Raw genomic sequence first — 14,869 nt, 5'->3', positions numbered from 1 at the left:
TTCTCTCCCCCTCTCTGTCTTCCCCTTCTCTCACCATTTCTCTCTGTCCTAAACAACAACAAGGACATCAACAACAATAATAACCACAACAATAAAAAAAAACAAGGGCAAGAAAAGGGAATAAATAAATAAATAAATAAATAAATAAATAAATAAATAAAGCAAGAAGGATGGAGATTGGTAAAGCTCGGATAATGAAGCAGTGTCTTGGTGTTTCTCCTCCTCTTCCTCCTCCTCTTCCTCCTCCTCTTCCTCCTCCTCTTCCTTCTTCTTCTTCCCTCTCTTTCTCTCTCTCTTTCTCTCTCTCTCTTTCCTTTCTATTTTATTAGATAGGATAGAGAGAAATTGAGAGGGTAAAGGGAGATAGAGAGGGAGAAAAAGAGACACTTGCAGACCTGCTTCACTGCTCATGAAGTATCATTTCTGCAGGTGGGGAGCGGGGCCTTGAACCTGGGTCCTTGCATATGGTTACATGTACACTGAATTGAGTGAGCCACTGCCTAACCACTTCCTACTCTCTCTCACAAAAAGATAAAATAAAAATTGGGCCAAGAGGTGGTTCAGAGGTAGAATGCCTGTATAAGGGCCTGGGTTTGATCTTTGACACCCCATAAATAAGGCAGGGAACTGAGGCCCTCCCTGAAGTCAAGAAATTACCTTGCATGCCTCAGAGAAGTAGCCTGCCATGTAGGGAAAAGGCCAGGAGGTCAGGAACTGTGGGTGTCTGGAAGCTGAGAGCAGTGCCTGGCTGGTGGCCAGCAAGGAACCTAGTCTCAGTCCTGTTGCTGGAGGAACTAAGCTCTGACAATTGCAAAAGCTTAGAAGAGAACCCTGAACTCAGGAGGGAAGACAGGCCAGACAACACATTGACCACAGTCTTGTGAGACCCATGGAAACTATGCAAAAAGACCTGGTGTTGTTTTATCACTGCTTAATGCAATATTAGAGAGCCTTGTGCATGCACAGTATCACTGATTGGGCTCCTTGATGCAATTAAAAATCTACAACCTTAGAGAGAGAATGGAAACAGGGAAAGACAGCAAAAGTCTGCTCTAGAATCCACTGAGTTCTCTTCAGTGCTGTCCAGGGTGCTCTTCTTTGGCACTGTGGACCGAAGCCATGGGCTCCTCACACACACTAAAGCATACACTGGAAATGCTGTGCCAACTCTGGGCCCAAGACCACATTGTTTTAAAGCTGCTAGATATGTTGTAATTTGTTATTCAGAAAGCCGCCCCAGGACTGGGAGAGTGGTAGTGCATCCAGTTGAATGCACACATTATCATGCTCAAGGACCTAGGTTCAAGTTCCTGGCCTCACCTGTGGGGGGTGGGGGAGGCCTAACAAGCAGTGGAGCAGAGCTTTCTCCTTCTATATCTCCTTTTCCCTCTCAATTTCTCGCTGTCATATAATAATAGAATAGAATAGAATAGTAAAAAGAAATGGCCACCAGGAACCATGGATTTGTTGTGCAGGCACCAAGCCCCAGAGGTAATTCTTTTTTTAAAAAAATCTTAAAATTAAAAAAAAATATTTATTTATTTGTTTCCCCTTTTGTTGCCCTTGTTGTTTTTCATTGTTGTTGTAGTTATTATTTTTATTGTTATTGATGTCATTGTTGGATAGGACAGAGAGAAATGGAGAGAGGAGGGGAAGACAGAGAGGAGAAGAGAAAGATAGATATTTGCAGACCTGCTTCCCCACCTGTGAAGCGACTACACTGCAGGCGGGGAGCCAGGGGCAAAAAAAAAAAAAAAAGAGAGAGAAGGAAAGAAAAAAAACCCATCTAAGTGGTTCTGAGAACAGCCAGCTTCAGGGAATAATGCCAGGGGAGGTCATAGAGTAGGAGGGGACCTGGGAGAATTGATGGCTGACTTCACATGCCCACCTGCTACCTATTTACCCGGTCCCAGCCTCCACCACCACCCCTTAACTATAGTCACCTCCAGGCCTGGCCTGGCTGTGTCAGGTTTGTGGCCCTGGGAGTCTATGTGAAATCCAGGGGTCTCCATGGTAACTTGTGGGTACATGATTTGGGAATCCTAGTTTCTGGGTTTCCTTAAATTTAAACTGACCAAGTTAGGTTAAGGCTAACTGTATCTCAAACACACCCTGCACCAACTCTAAGCCCCCCAGATCACCATAGAGGCAGGTGAAACATGGATCCCCCTCAGCACCCCCCTACGAAGTCCAGGCGCCTGCCTGTGGCCCAGACAGTCTTCAAGAAGACAGCTGCTGCTCTCCTCTGCTCTTCTGCTGTTTTGGGGCCAGGCAGGCTGCTCCACGAGAGAGTTCATGGCCTCCATGGCGGGCTGGCAGCTGGGCTTCCAGATGTGGGGGAGCCCAGAGCCTGGGGATAGTGTTACACCCAAGTGACTAACTTGCTTTCCCAAGAGGGTGGGGCTATAGGGTTGTCTGGGGTTGGAGGGTCTGGTAGGGCTCCTTCCTGTCTCACTCAGTACTAGCTAAAAGCAGGGCTTGGTCAGTGCATCTAAATCTCAGACCAACAGAGGTGTCAGCAGTCTCCCCCTCTGGGTCTTTCCTGCCCCTGAATGACCCAGAAGTTCCAAGACCTGTTGGAAACATCCAACCAGAGCAGCTGGTGAGAGGAGGCTGACCCTCTCCAAGCCCTTCTCTTTGTCCACTGTGAATACGTAGGATTTGGTTTCTTTACTCCCCCACTCTGGAAGGGGGCGGTGTTGTCTGCTCCCCTCTTCCTGGCCCTCTCCAGAATGCAGACAAAAGACAAAGCAGGCATCTCAGGTTCCCTTGTCAGGGCCATTGCCCTTTGATCTGCCCCCTCTTCTTGCCTGGGGGTGCCCTGGGGAAATCTCTGTCCAGAGACAGGCACCTAGAGATAAGATCTGAGATGGGAGGGGGTTCAGGCTAAAGTGGACTTTAAAGGGGTGCTGGCAGCCCATTCTGCCCCCACTCCCCAGCTCACCTCTGCCCATGTTCTTTCCCTCTCCATCAGCCTGCTCTCCCCATCTAGCCCCAGACTCTTGGGGAATCTCAGGATCTCTTTGGGAGACAGATATCCACCAAATGCAGCAGTATCTCTCTACCCAGGTCACCTGCCACAATAGAATCAGCTTGGGGCCCAGGGCCCAGCTCCAGTGGACCTAACGATCCAGGGGGGCTGGGGAGCTGTATACTCACCGAGTGCCAGGTTGGCACTAGGCTACTATAGGGCCACAGCCCACCCCACTGCCTTGCCCCTGGGACCATGCAGGGTTCTGGGTGGACATGCAAGGCTTCTGAGAGCATCTCATAATAGAGGAGTACCCCCCACAAGCTTGCTGGAGGAAAGGGACTGCTCTGGGTGCAAGAAATGTTAAACAGATTTCTGCTGAGGTTTTGCTGCTGTCAGGGGCTGTGAGTCTCAGGCAGGGTGCTTTGCCTGATCCACTTGTCAACTCCTTTCTTCCTCTTTCATGCTTCTTTCTTCTTTCTTCTTTCTCCTCATTTGGGGTCTCTCATGACTTTATGTCTCTGTGGTTCCACTGTTCCCTGTGGACTTTTTTTTTTTTTTCCTCTTTCAGTCACAGATAGAAACACAGAGAGGGGGAAAAATAGATAGACAGACAGACAGACAGATAGATAGGTGGATGGATGGATAGATAGATAGAGAGAAACATGCTACTGGGACTCAAATACGGTTGGGTCCTCACACATGGTGAAATGTGTACTCTACCAGGTGAGCTAGCTCCAGGCCACTTTCTCCTATTACATGTCTCACCAAGCCATCACAGCAGGCAGAGTTGCAGTCAGCTCAGAGTTTGACTTACTGAGTCAGACAGAACTGGGTCCAGCTGAGGCATTACCTGGCATCTAGCTTGTGTCCTAGGGAGATGTTCAGACTCCCCTAAGTCCTGCCCCTCTTCTATGGTCTCTCTTCCTCTAGCCTTGAGACTTCCTTTTCCTCAAGTTCTCTCTTTCTTCTTCCATTTCCTACTCACATGTCCTCAGTCACATGTTCCTACCTGGCAGCCCCCTCTATGCCTTGCACATTTTGCTCTGCTACTGTGGTCTGGTCTTGCCTTCTTTGCCCTGGCAGGGTTGCTGTAGAGAAAGCATCTGAGAGGAGAGGACTGTACAGAGAGAAACCCCAGATCTGACCCTACTGGCTAACACATGTGGCCAAGGAGATTGTCCATGGCGGTGTGAGATGCTGGCAGGATGAGAGAACAGTGTCTGTTACTCAGCTTTGGCTGGGCTAGTACCTGTTCCCCAAAGCCAGTCTAGAAATGCCCTTCATTCCTGCAGCATTGAGCAGAACACTCAGCAATGTCTGACTTCCGTAACAGAAGATAATTAGCCTGGGATGCAGGTCTGCTCTGGATCTGCTTTTGTAAAAAATATTTTAAAATTAAAAATAAATAAATAAAAACAAAAAATAAAATAAAATAAATTTTTAAAAACCTAAAATTAAAAATTAAAAAAATAAAAAATAAAAAAACAAAAAATAAAAATAAAATAAATAAAATAAGTAAAAAATAAATAAATAAAATAAAAAATAATAATAATGGGAATGGTGTTTATGTACACAATTATTAAACTGTAGTACTATAAATCACTATTTAATTAATATGAGAGGGGGAAAATTGATTTTATGTCTAACAAAGGGCCTTTTCAAAGCTAACCCAATTACCAACTAATGTGATGATAATATTAACTATTGATTGTCTTCTCGAACCCTAAGACAGCAGGAACCTCACATCTCCACTATAGAGCCTAAACTTCCCCCAGTCCTGGGACCCTAGGGTAGGGCCCACTTTTCCGTATGCTTCTTCCAATTCTTATCAAATAATATTGCATCCTAATCAACGCAACCTAATCAACACAACGAGTGCCACCCCAGCATGCTTCACTTCAGACTGTGTCCAGAGACTTCAGGTGTGGAACGACAACCCTTCAGTTTCATCACTCAGGTGAGACCTTTCCTTTCATAGTATTCTCTAATTCATCCCAGGTGGTTCACTTCCTAACAAAGTCCCAAAACCTAGATATAGACCAGGTTCCAGGAGATAGAGCATATATTCACATGTATCCATAAATTAGGGCAAATATATACCTGAAAGCAGTAGTACACTAGAGTTTGCAGTGAGTACCCCCCAACACTTCATCTCCACTATTCCAACCTTTAGGTCCATGATTCTTCAACAATTTGTTTGGCTTTGTATGTTAATTCTCTTTTCAGTCACCAGGTTCCAGATGCCATCAGGATGCCGGCCAGGCTTCCCTGGACTGCAGACCCCACCAATGCATCCTGGAGCTCCGCTTCCCCAGAGACCCACCCTACTAGGGAAAGAGAGAGGCAGACTGGGAGTATGGATCGACCAGTCAACGCCCATGTTCAGCGAGGAAGCAATTACAGAAGCCAGACCTTCCACCTTCTGCAACCCACAACAACCCTGGGTCCATGCTCCCAGAGGGATAGAGAATGGGAAAGCTATTGGAGAGGGGATGGGATATGAAGATTGGGAGGCGGGAATTGTGTGGAGTTGTACCCCCCTATCCTATGATTTTGTTAATGTCTCCTTTCTTAAATAAATAAATAAATTTAAAATAATAAAAAATAAATAAAAATTAAAATTTTAAAAATTTAAAATAAATAAATTAAAATTTAAAAAATTAAAAATTAAAATTTTTAAATAATTAAATAAATAAAAATTAAAAATTAAAAAATTAAAAACTACAATAAAATAAAATAAATTAAAAAACCAAAAAATTTTTAAAAATTAAAAAATTTAAAATTTTTAAAAAAAATTTAAAAATACAAAAAAATCAAAAAATAAAAAACAAAAAATAAAAAAATAATAAAAATAAAAAACAAAAAATAAAATAAATTAAAAAATAAAAAATAAATAAAAAACAAAAATTAAAAATAAATAAATAAAAATAAAAACTACAAAAATACAAAAATAAAAAATACAAAAATACAAAAATAAAAATAGATAAATAAATAAAAATACAAAAAATAAAAAATAATAAAAAATTAAAAAACAAAAAAGTAAAAAAATTAAAAAACAAAAAAATAAAAAACAAAAAATTAAAAAAACTAAAAAATATATAAAAATAAAGAAATAAGCAAATAAAAAACAAAAAATAAAAAATTTAAAAATAAAGAAAAAAATTAAAAAATTTAAAAAATTTAAAAAAACAAAAAATTAAAATTAAAAAATTTTAAAAAATTTTAAAAATAAAAATTAAAAAATTAAAAAAATTTTAAATTAAAAAAACAAAAAATTAAAACACCAGTTTCTGTGAGAGAGGGCTTATGTTCACACGTATCCATAAACTAGTGCAAAATATATACCTGAAAGCAGAAGTATACTAGAGTTTGCTGTGAGTACCCCCCTAACACTTCCTCTCCACTATTCCAAGCTTTGGGTCCATGATTGCTCAACAATTTGTTTGGGTTCCAGATGCCATCAGGATGCCGGCCAGGCTTCCCTGGACTGAAGAGCCCACCAATGTGTCCTGGAGCTCAGCTTCCCCAGAGACCCACCCTACTAGGGAAAGAGAGAGGCAGACTGGGAGTATGGACCGACCAGTCAACGTCCATGTTCAGCGGGGAAGCAATTATAGAAGCCAGATCTTCTACCTTCTGCAACCCTCAATGACCCTGGGTCCATGCTCCCAGAGGGATAAAGAATGGGAAAGCTATCAGGGGAGGGGGTGGGATATGGAGATTGGGTGGTGGGAATTGTGTGGAGTTGTACCCCTCCTACCCTATGATTTTGTTAATTAATCCTTTCTTAAATTAAAAAAATTAAAAAAAAGAAAAAAAGTAAAAAAATAAAAAACAAAAAAGTAAAAAAATTAAAAAACCAAAAAATTAAAAAATTAAAAATTAAAAAAAGTAAAAAGTAAAAAAGTAAAAAGTAAACAGTAAAAAAATAAATAAAATAAATAAAAAGATAAATACAAATAAAATAAATAAAAATAAATAAAAAATAAAAATAAATAAAAATAAAATAAAAATAAAAACAATAAATTAATAAACAAAATTTAAAAATAAAAATAAAATATAAAAATAAATAAATAAATAAAATAAGTAATTAAATAATTAAAATTAAAAATAAAAACAAAAAATTACATAAAATTAAAAATAATAATGAATAAATTAAGATAATAAACATTAACATAGAAATAATAAAGATTTTAAAAATAAAAATGAAAGTTAAAAGTAAAAATATATAAATTAAATAATTAAAATTGAAATAAATAAATAATCTTAAAATTATTTATATTATATTAATTTTAATATATATTATATTAAATAATTTATATTATATTGATTTTAATATATATTTTTATTTATAATTTAAAAATAAAATATTAAAAACTTAAAATTAAAAAATTAAAAAACAAAAAATGAAAAAATGAAATAAGAAAATAAAGAAAAGAAAAAATAAATATATGAATTGGTTAATTAAAAATAAAAAATTAAATTATTTTAATAAATTAAAAATAGATTTTAAAAATTAAAAAAAAACAAAATTAAAAACATTAAAAAATAAAAGAAAGAAAAATTTTAATAATTTAAAAATAAAAATAAAGAAATAAACTAATTAGAAAACAAAAATTATATTATATCAATAAATTATATTAATAAATTAATTAATTATATTAATATAATTTATTACATTATATTAATAAATTTAAAATTAAAATGTTCAGAAAATTTTAAATTAAAAATTAAATAAATAAAATTAATAAAATATAAAATAAATAAAAATTTTAAATCTGTAAATTAAAAAAATAAAGAAAATTACAAAAATAAAAAATGATAGTAAAAAATTAATTCCAGAGGTAGTAGATTATTAAGTTGCTGCTAGGGTTGGAGGTAGGAGAGGTGAATAAAGGTCTTACTTCAGTGAAGTTACCCCCATGTGATACTATAATGGTCAATACATGTCATCATATGAGCATCAAAACTCGGGAGTGAACCCTAATGGGGGTTATGGAGTTTAGGTGATAATGATGCGTCACTGAGGTCCCTCATTGCAACAACTATAGCACAGTGGCATGAGGCCTGACTGGGGGGGAATGTTTGTATTGGGGGGTACAGAAAGTCAAGGGGAAATCTTGTTTTACACTCAATTTAGTTGTGAATTTGAAATAGCCCTAAAGAACAAAACACTGAAGGATAGACATTGCTTTGGCACTAGTAGGGCAGATACAGAATAATTGCTGTTGCATTTGTTTGTTTTTACCAGAGCACTGCTCAGCTCCAGCTTATGGTGGTGCCAGCATTTGAACCTGGGACATCAGAGCCTCAAGTATGAAAAATGGCTCACATAACTATGATGTTAGTTCTTGGACCCAAGTCAAATTGACCAGGTTAATTTTGTGGTGTCTATAAGACATGCAAAAGACAGTATCTAGCAGGCAACTAGAGAATAGGGCTTAAGACAGAAGGGGTGCTAGGCTCCTGGACTTGGGAACTGCTAGAATGGGGACAACAAGTGGTGTCACTTACAAAGGCAACTGGGCTTAGAGAGTGTAGAAGTCTGAGAAGGGGACCCAGAAGCCTCCAAGCAGTAGGCAGTGGATGCCCTGTGTCCTGGCTGCTCAAGGAAGGTCACAGTGTGGGGAGGACAGAAGGGCAAGGCTGGGGGTTCCCACAACCCACCAGGTGGGAGGCCAGCCTGGACACTAGGGGTGGGGGTTGGGAGGCTGAAGGAGAGCAGTTGTTGACTGAGGGCTGGAGGGAAGCCTTGTGAACCTCTTTACCCAGAATAGAGAGTGTTTCAGGGAGGCAAGAGAACAGACCGGAGGGAGGGTAGAGAGGGTGGCAGGGCTCAGAGAAAGTGTTTATAGGGTGAAGGAGGTGGGAGAGTGTTTATAGACTGAGGGACCTAGTCCTCAGAGAGCCTGGAGCACAGGTGGAGAAGTAAGGGCTTCTTCATTCTGACTCCATTCACTGGAGAAACAGTATTACAATATCTTAATATCTTTGAAAAACATTCTCCTCTTTTTTGTGTGTGTGTGTGTGTGTGTGTGAAAACACACACTTTTCAACTAGCTCCATGATTCCATTTCCCTCTAAAATTTTTCCAGGCAGAGAGGATGCAAGTCCAAGGAGGGAAACCAGAGGACAGATCGTGGCTTCTCCAGGAATGAGGGCCTAGATCAGGGGCACCAGCTGGGATCTCAGGGGGCCCCCATATGCTGGAGGGGCTTAATACCAGATTTGGTATTGAATACCAAGTGAAAACACCATCTCTCTGGCTCCAGACCACCCCACCCCCGCCCCCGCACCCTTCTGTACCCCTGTTCTCTTCCCTGGGGCCACCCTTTTCTTGGGGTTCGTTTGCCTGACCCCAGCGCATGGACGGGTCAGGCCAAAGCGGGAGGCTGGGCAGTAATTGAATCCAGAGGCCTTGAGACTGAGGCCAATGGCTTTTCCCGGCCTAATTAGATGGTTTCTTTTCTTTTCTTTCTTTCTTTTTTTTTTTAAACCCAGGAAGCAAATCCATATGTTCTGCAATTGTTTCTCAGGCTCTTTACCCTCCCAAAGTCATAAATGTCGTGGGCTTTTTAGCACCAGGGGATTGGGGAGGAGGAGGGCCCATGGGTTTAGGTTTCTCTGCCAGAGCCAGAGTGAGCCCAGTCCAGAATCTGGGGCCTCCTGAGTCAGGATCGAATGCCCCCCTCCCCTCACCAGCAAGCCACCTTAGCTTGCTCAGCTAGTCCTGGAAGGCGCCTGTCCCCCACCCACGCAGACCTCCCGCTTTCCCCAGGCCCTTCCTCTGGGCAAAAACTCTTCTCAGTCCCGCTCTTTCCCCCTGCATGCTCTGTCTATATAAGCCTCTCTCTCTGCAGCCCCCCTCCCCTGCACCCATGCCTGCTGCTGTTTGCTTTTCTGTGTCTCCAGTTGTGACCTGTTTTCACTCTCCAACTGGAGGCCCACCAAGCGACAAAAATCATAACCTTCCCCACCAGTCTGGGGTCTTCCTTATGTTGCTCCAAACAATTCTCTGTTCCAAATAGCAGAAGACTGGGATTAGCTTTAGCGGGGAGGAAAGATCACTGAACTTTGTTATTTTTGCAGAGATGGCTCAGACTGCCAGAAAGACTGGATCTGGGAGCTGGACCCCAGCACCACTTGCATGCTGACTTTCTGGCTGGTTCTCTGCAGCCCTGGAATCAGGGGTCCTCTCAGTAGAAGCAGGGCAGCAAGGAAAGGCAGAAGCTATGAATTTCCATAAAATTGAGAGGGAGGGAGGGAGAAGGAGAGAGAGAGAAAGAGAAAGAGACACCAACCCCCTATGGTCAGTGATGAATGATTAGCCCTTCTATGCTAGTTCACTAGAAGTAGAAGATGTGTGTGTGTGTGTGTGTGTGTGTGTGTGTGTGTGTGTTGGAGAGAGAGCTCTTTCTGCTCTCAAACCCACCAGGGCTTCTGAGCTTTGTGTGTCTGTGGAGCATTATCTCTCCCTTGTGCCCACCAGCAGAGGGGATTTTAAGAAAAGCTTAGTGTGTTTGGACGCCCAAGGTTTTTGCTGTGCCTCCATGTGTGACTTTGGGAAAAGCATGCTTGACCTTGGGCCTTAGTGTCCCCATCCAAACAGTGGGGTGATTGTACTAACAGCTGCTCACTGGGCTCATCATGCTGGGCATGGAGAATCAGTTAACAAAAGCCAGCTCCTTGTATGCATGGAGCTGCAGTTCAGGTGAAGTGCAAAAGGGATTGTGCTTTGAACCTTACAGGAGACTGGTGTGGAGTGGTTGGAGGAGGAAGAGCAGCCCAGAAGGTAGACTAGTGTCTGATCATTAGATTCCAGTCCTGTCAACTGCAGTCAGGTTCAGCCACTGTCCTCCAGCCTCCCTCCCCCTGCCCCTCCAACTCCCCAGCTTTGCCTGGAGGCCCAGGTTCTGTCTGGTCTGTCTCACAAATTGGTGTCTGTGGGTGGCTTCTTGTTCTCTGTATCCCAAGCCAAGAGTGGGGGAAGGCATGAGCTGCTGGTCTGGCTGGAGCCAGAGGGACAGCCATGAATGGCTTTTGCTAAACCGTGTCAAGCTGGATTGAGTCACAGGGCTGGTGTCCCTTAATATGCTTTGCGCGCTCTCCTGCTTTCTCAAGTTTCTAACCAAGTATACCCAGGCTCTTCCCCAGTGGTGTGAAGGCTCTGTGTGGAAGTGGGGCCAAAGCAAGCTGCAGGGAGACGGGCTGGACTAGCTCCAAAGAAGGGAAAAACAGCCAGCACTGCGTGGGCTTCTGAACATCTACTGTGCACAAATCAGTGTGTGTGTGTGTGTGTGTGTGTGTGTGCGTGTGTGTGTGTGTGTGTGTGTGTGTAGGGGGCAGTGGGGATGGGGAGGGTTGACTAGATGAATCAACTTATCACTGAATAAAAAAAATCTAGTGAGGTATAAATGAAATAAAAGTTGGGCTGGGGAGATAGAATAATGGTTATGCAAGACTTTCATGTCTAAGGCACCAAAGGTCCTAGGTTCAATCCCCAGCACCGCCATAAACCAGAGTTGAACAGTACTGTGATAAAAATAAATAAATGTAATGAGTTCTAAAATTGGTCTTTACCCCAAGTGGGAGAGCAGTCTTCCTATGTGCAGTACTGAGGAGCTCCCAGAAACACTGCGAGAAGGATATCCAGAAAGGCCTCCAAGAGCAACTAGCAACAGGCAGGAACTGTTAGGTGAGGCTAGGGAGAGAGCCTCAACAGATAGTGGGCACAGTAGGGAAGGCCCCAAAGGTGGCATGTGGGCTGAGCTCAGGAAGCACATGTTGCCCAGTCTGGCTGTAGGGTGGGAGGGCAGGGGAGGCATTTCTTTGGGAGCCTCCTGTCCCAGGCTGGGGTGATGGTGTCTCAGTTGTGCACTGGCAGACAGACCATGGTTATGCCAGCTATAGCCTCACATTTATTAGCTTTAAGACTGACAGCCAAATTCTGAGGCTGTCATTTGGTCCCCTCTTATTGCTGAGAAACAAAGGTTGCATGAGGATATGTGCAAACATGTCCAAGCTCCCAGGGCTGGTCAGTGGGAAGCCTGGTGCTTGAACCTGGGTCTATGCAACTCAAAGGCTCACATTCTTTGCACTTGTGTCCCATGAGTGATGGAGCCAAACACACAAATGTAAGAGTGGGAAGAGTGTTCTAGCAGTAAGTCTGGAAGCCTTCATTTCAGGGTCCCAGGAAGGGTCCCTAGGGCATGGGGGTCATGTGGGGACCTACAGAGGTCAGCAGGCCCAGAGTAGGGAGGGAATGAGGCTTCTTGAACAGGCAAACTCGTGGGCCTGGGTGATGCCACACCTGGCTGAGCACATGTTACCACGCACAAAGACCCAGGTTGAAACCCCTGGTCCCCACCTGAAGGGGAAGCTTCATGACCAGTGAAGCAGTGTTGCAGGTGTCCCTTTCTCTCTCTCTCTCTCTCTTTCTTTCTTTCTTTTTTTCTTCTCCTTCTCCTTCTCCTCCTTCTCCTTCTCCTTCTCCTCCTCCTCCTCCTCCTCCTTCTTCTTTTATGGATCAGTGACTATTTTATTAATAGTAGAAATAACCAGACTCTCCATTTCTGTGCCTCTGCTGCCTCCAGAAAATTGGCCTCTGGGCCAACAGTGACTGTCAGCTGTCTTCTTCAGCTGGCCTGACAGGGTGGTAATTCTCAAACACGGGTCCTTTCTTTGTATCTCAGATCATCCTGACAAACCCCCCAATACACACACACCACCCTACCCTTACCAAAGCATTTGCTCTCCATTCTTGTCCTCACTGAGATTAATTGCTCTGGGCAGTGAGTCTGTGGTACGCTCATGAGTGTCACACAAGGAGCTTTAAATGAATGTGCTGTATCCTACTGCACACTCAACAATGTGCAATTTCGCTGACAAAGCACTGGGAAGTGTGTCTTACCTTCTCAGGCAGTGGTTATATGTAGGCTTACTCTTCATGGATGGTCCCTCCGTTTAATAGCTGCCTCCTCTTCCTTCCTTTTTAAAAATTTTTTTTATTATTATTATTGGATAGAGACAGACAGAAATAGAGAGGGGAGGGGGAGACAGAGGGAGAGAGACAGAGAGACATCTGCAGCCCTGCTTCACCACTCATGAAGCTTTCCCCCTGCAGATGAGGACCAGGGGCTTGAACTTGGGTCCTTGTGCACTGTGATGTGTGTGCTTAACCAGGTGTGCCACTGCCTGGCCCTTTTCTCTCCCCTTCTATCTCCCTATTTTCTCTGTCTCTATCCAAAATGAATAAATAAATATTTTAAAAAATAAATGTTATTCCTTTAATAAAAGGAAGATAACAAAAAAGGAAGACAGATTTACTTGTTTGAATTCTAGATTTCGATCTCAGTCCCAGAGAGGTCTCCATGGATGGGTAGGGTGGTGGACAGGAGTTGGCAGAAAATCAATGTCAAGTCCTATCCCCCACCTCACTCCCAGCTGGGACCTGGGGTTGCAGTGTGGCCTGGCTGACGTTTTGCCCCTTCTAGCAGGTTGGTTTATGTAGCTGCCAGGCTGCCTGCAGCTGGGGTGTGAGGCTGGGAGCAGAAGGCTGCCAGTGGTAGCTTCAAGGTTAAGAACTGGGATCCCCTTCATCCTTCCCCTTGTGGGATCCAGCTGTCCCCACTATTCTTTGCAGGAGGAGGTGGCAAAGGAGCCTTTGGGGATATTTTAATGGGCTCAGTTTATATTGCCTGGTCTGGACCCCAGCTTTTACCTCAGGCTCCTTGCTTTCCCAGACCAGCTTCTTGTCCCCCTGCCCCTCAGCCACTCCTGCTCCAGATCCAGCTCCAGCCCCTCAACCTTCAGCCTGGTCTAGGGGAGAAACAGGAGATGAGGATGCTAGGGGCAGCATGGCCCCCAGGTTAGCTCTGTCACATACTATCAGCTGGCAAAGCTCTGGGTTCAGTGGTCTCATCCAAGAAGTGGGTGTATTCAGTATCTCCCGTGGAGTTCTAGTGAGATTATCAAGTGAAATTACAGCTGTGAAAGTGCTTTGTAAGCTTCCGAATGCTAGACAAATGCCATCTGTTATCATTAAGCAGTTTCCCCAGAGGCCCCAGTTAAGAGGCGGTTGGGCTGCTCAGTTCAGCTACTTTTAACAGCTCTGGTTAACCTTTTGCCCCCTTAAAGGTCCTGTAGGCCTCTCCCCAACCTTGAGGTCAGACTTGGGGTCCAGAATCCAGGGAATCAAATCCCCTCCCTCTTTCATACCCTGATTTTCACTGCAGGCCTTAAGGGAACACACACCCCAGACCTGGATTGTGATTGTCTCTGGAGGCTCTGTTGGGTTGTTTGTGTGTTGTTTTTGTCACCACCAGACTTTACTGCTCTAAGCTGACTTTTTCAGAGAAAGAAAAAGAAGAGAGACAGTCAGGGAAAGAGAGGAAGAAGTACCACAGCACCACAGTTTCCCCTGGTGCCACAGTTTCCCCTGGGAGGAACCTGGGTTGCATGCATGGCCAAACAGCCCCTGGAAATTTGGTTTTAATGGAGGGCTATCATGCATTGGGGAAACAATTGTGAGTTTGGGTGGGCTTAGCCAGCCTGCGTGGCAGTCTGCCAAGCAGACCCCTCCTCCTGCCACAGGAGGCATTGTTGTGCTTCCAGATGAGGGAGCCAAACCCTGCCCCTCAGCTAGCCAGGATTGGGGTGAAGTAGGGGACCACAATTTGTCTGGACTGTAGTCTTCCCTACCAGGCTGGCACCTCTTACCTGACTCATTGGTGGGGGGGGGGGGGGTTGCCCTGCTCCAGGACACCTGGCAGCATCCCTGGAGAATGCAAGGCAGGCCCCAGCCTGACAGGCATGTGACACTCTCTGGGCATGTACCCAGCCCCTGTGTTACCCCAGGAAGAGGAGGGACTTGGTACCCAGAGCTACTGAGGTGGT

Source organism: Erinaceus europaeus, chromosome 12 (assembly GCF_950295315.1).
Source record: "Erinaceus europaeus chromosome 12, mEriEur2.1, whole genome shotgun sequence".
NCBI lineage: Eukaryota > Metazoa > Chordata > Mammalia > Eulipotyphla > Erinaceidae > Erinaceus > Erinaceus europaeus.
The sequence above is the reverse complement of the archived record's forward strand: the minus strand, read 5'-3'. Positions refer to the sequence as shown.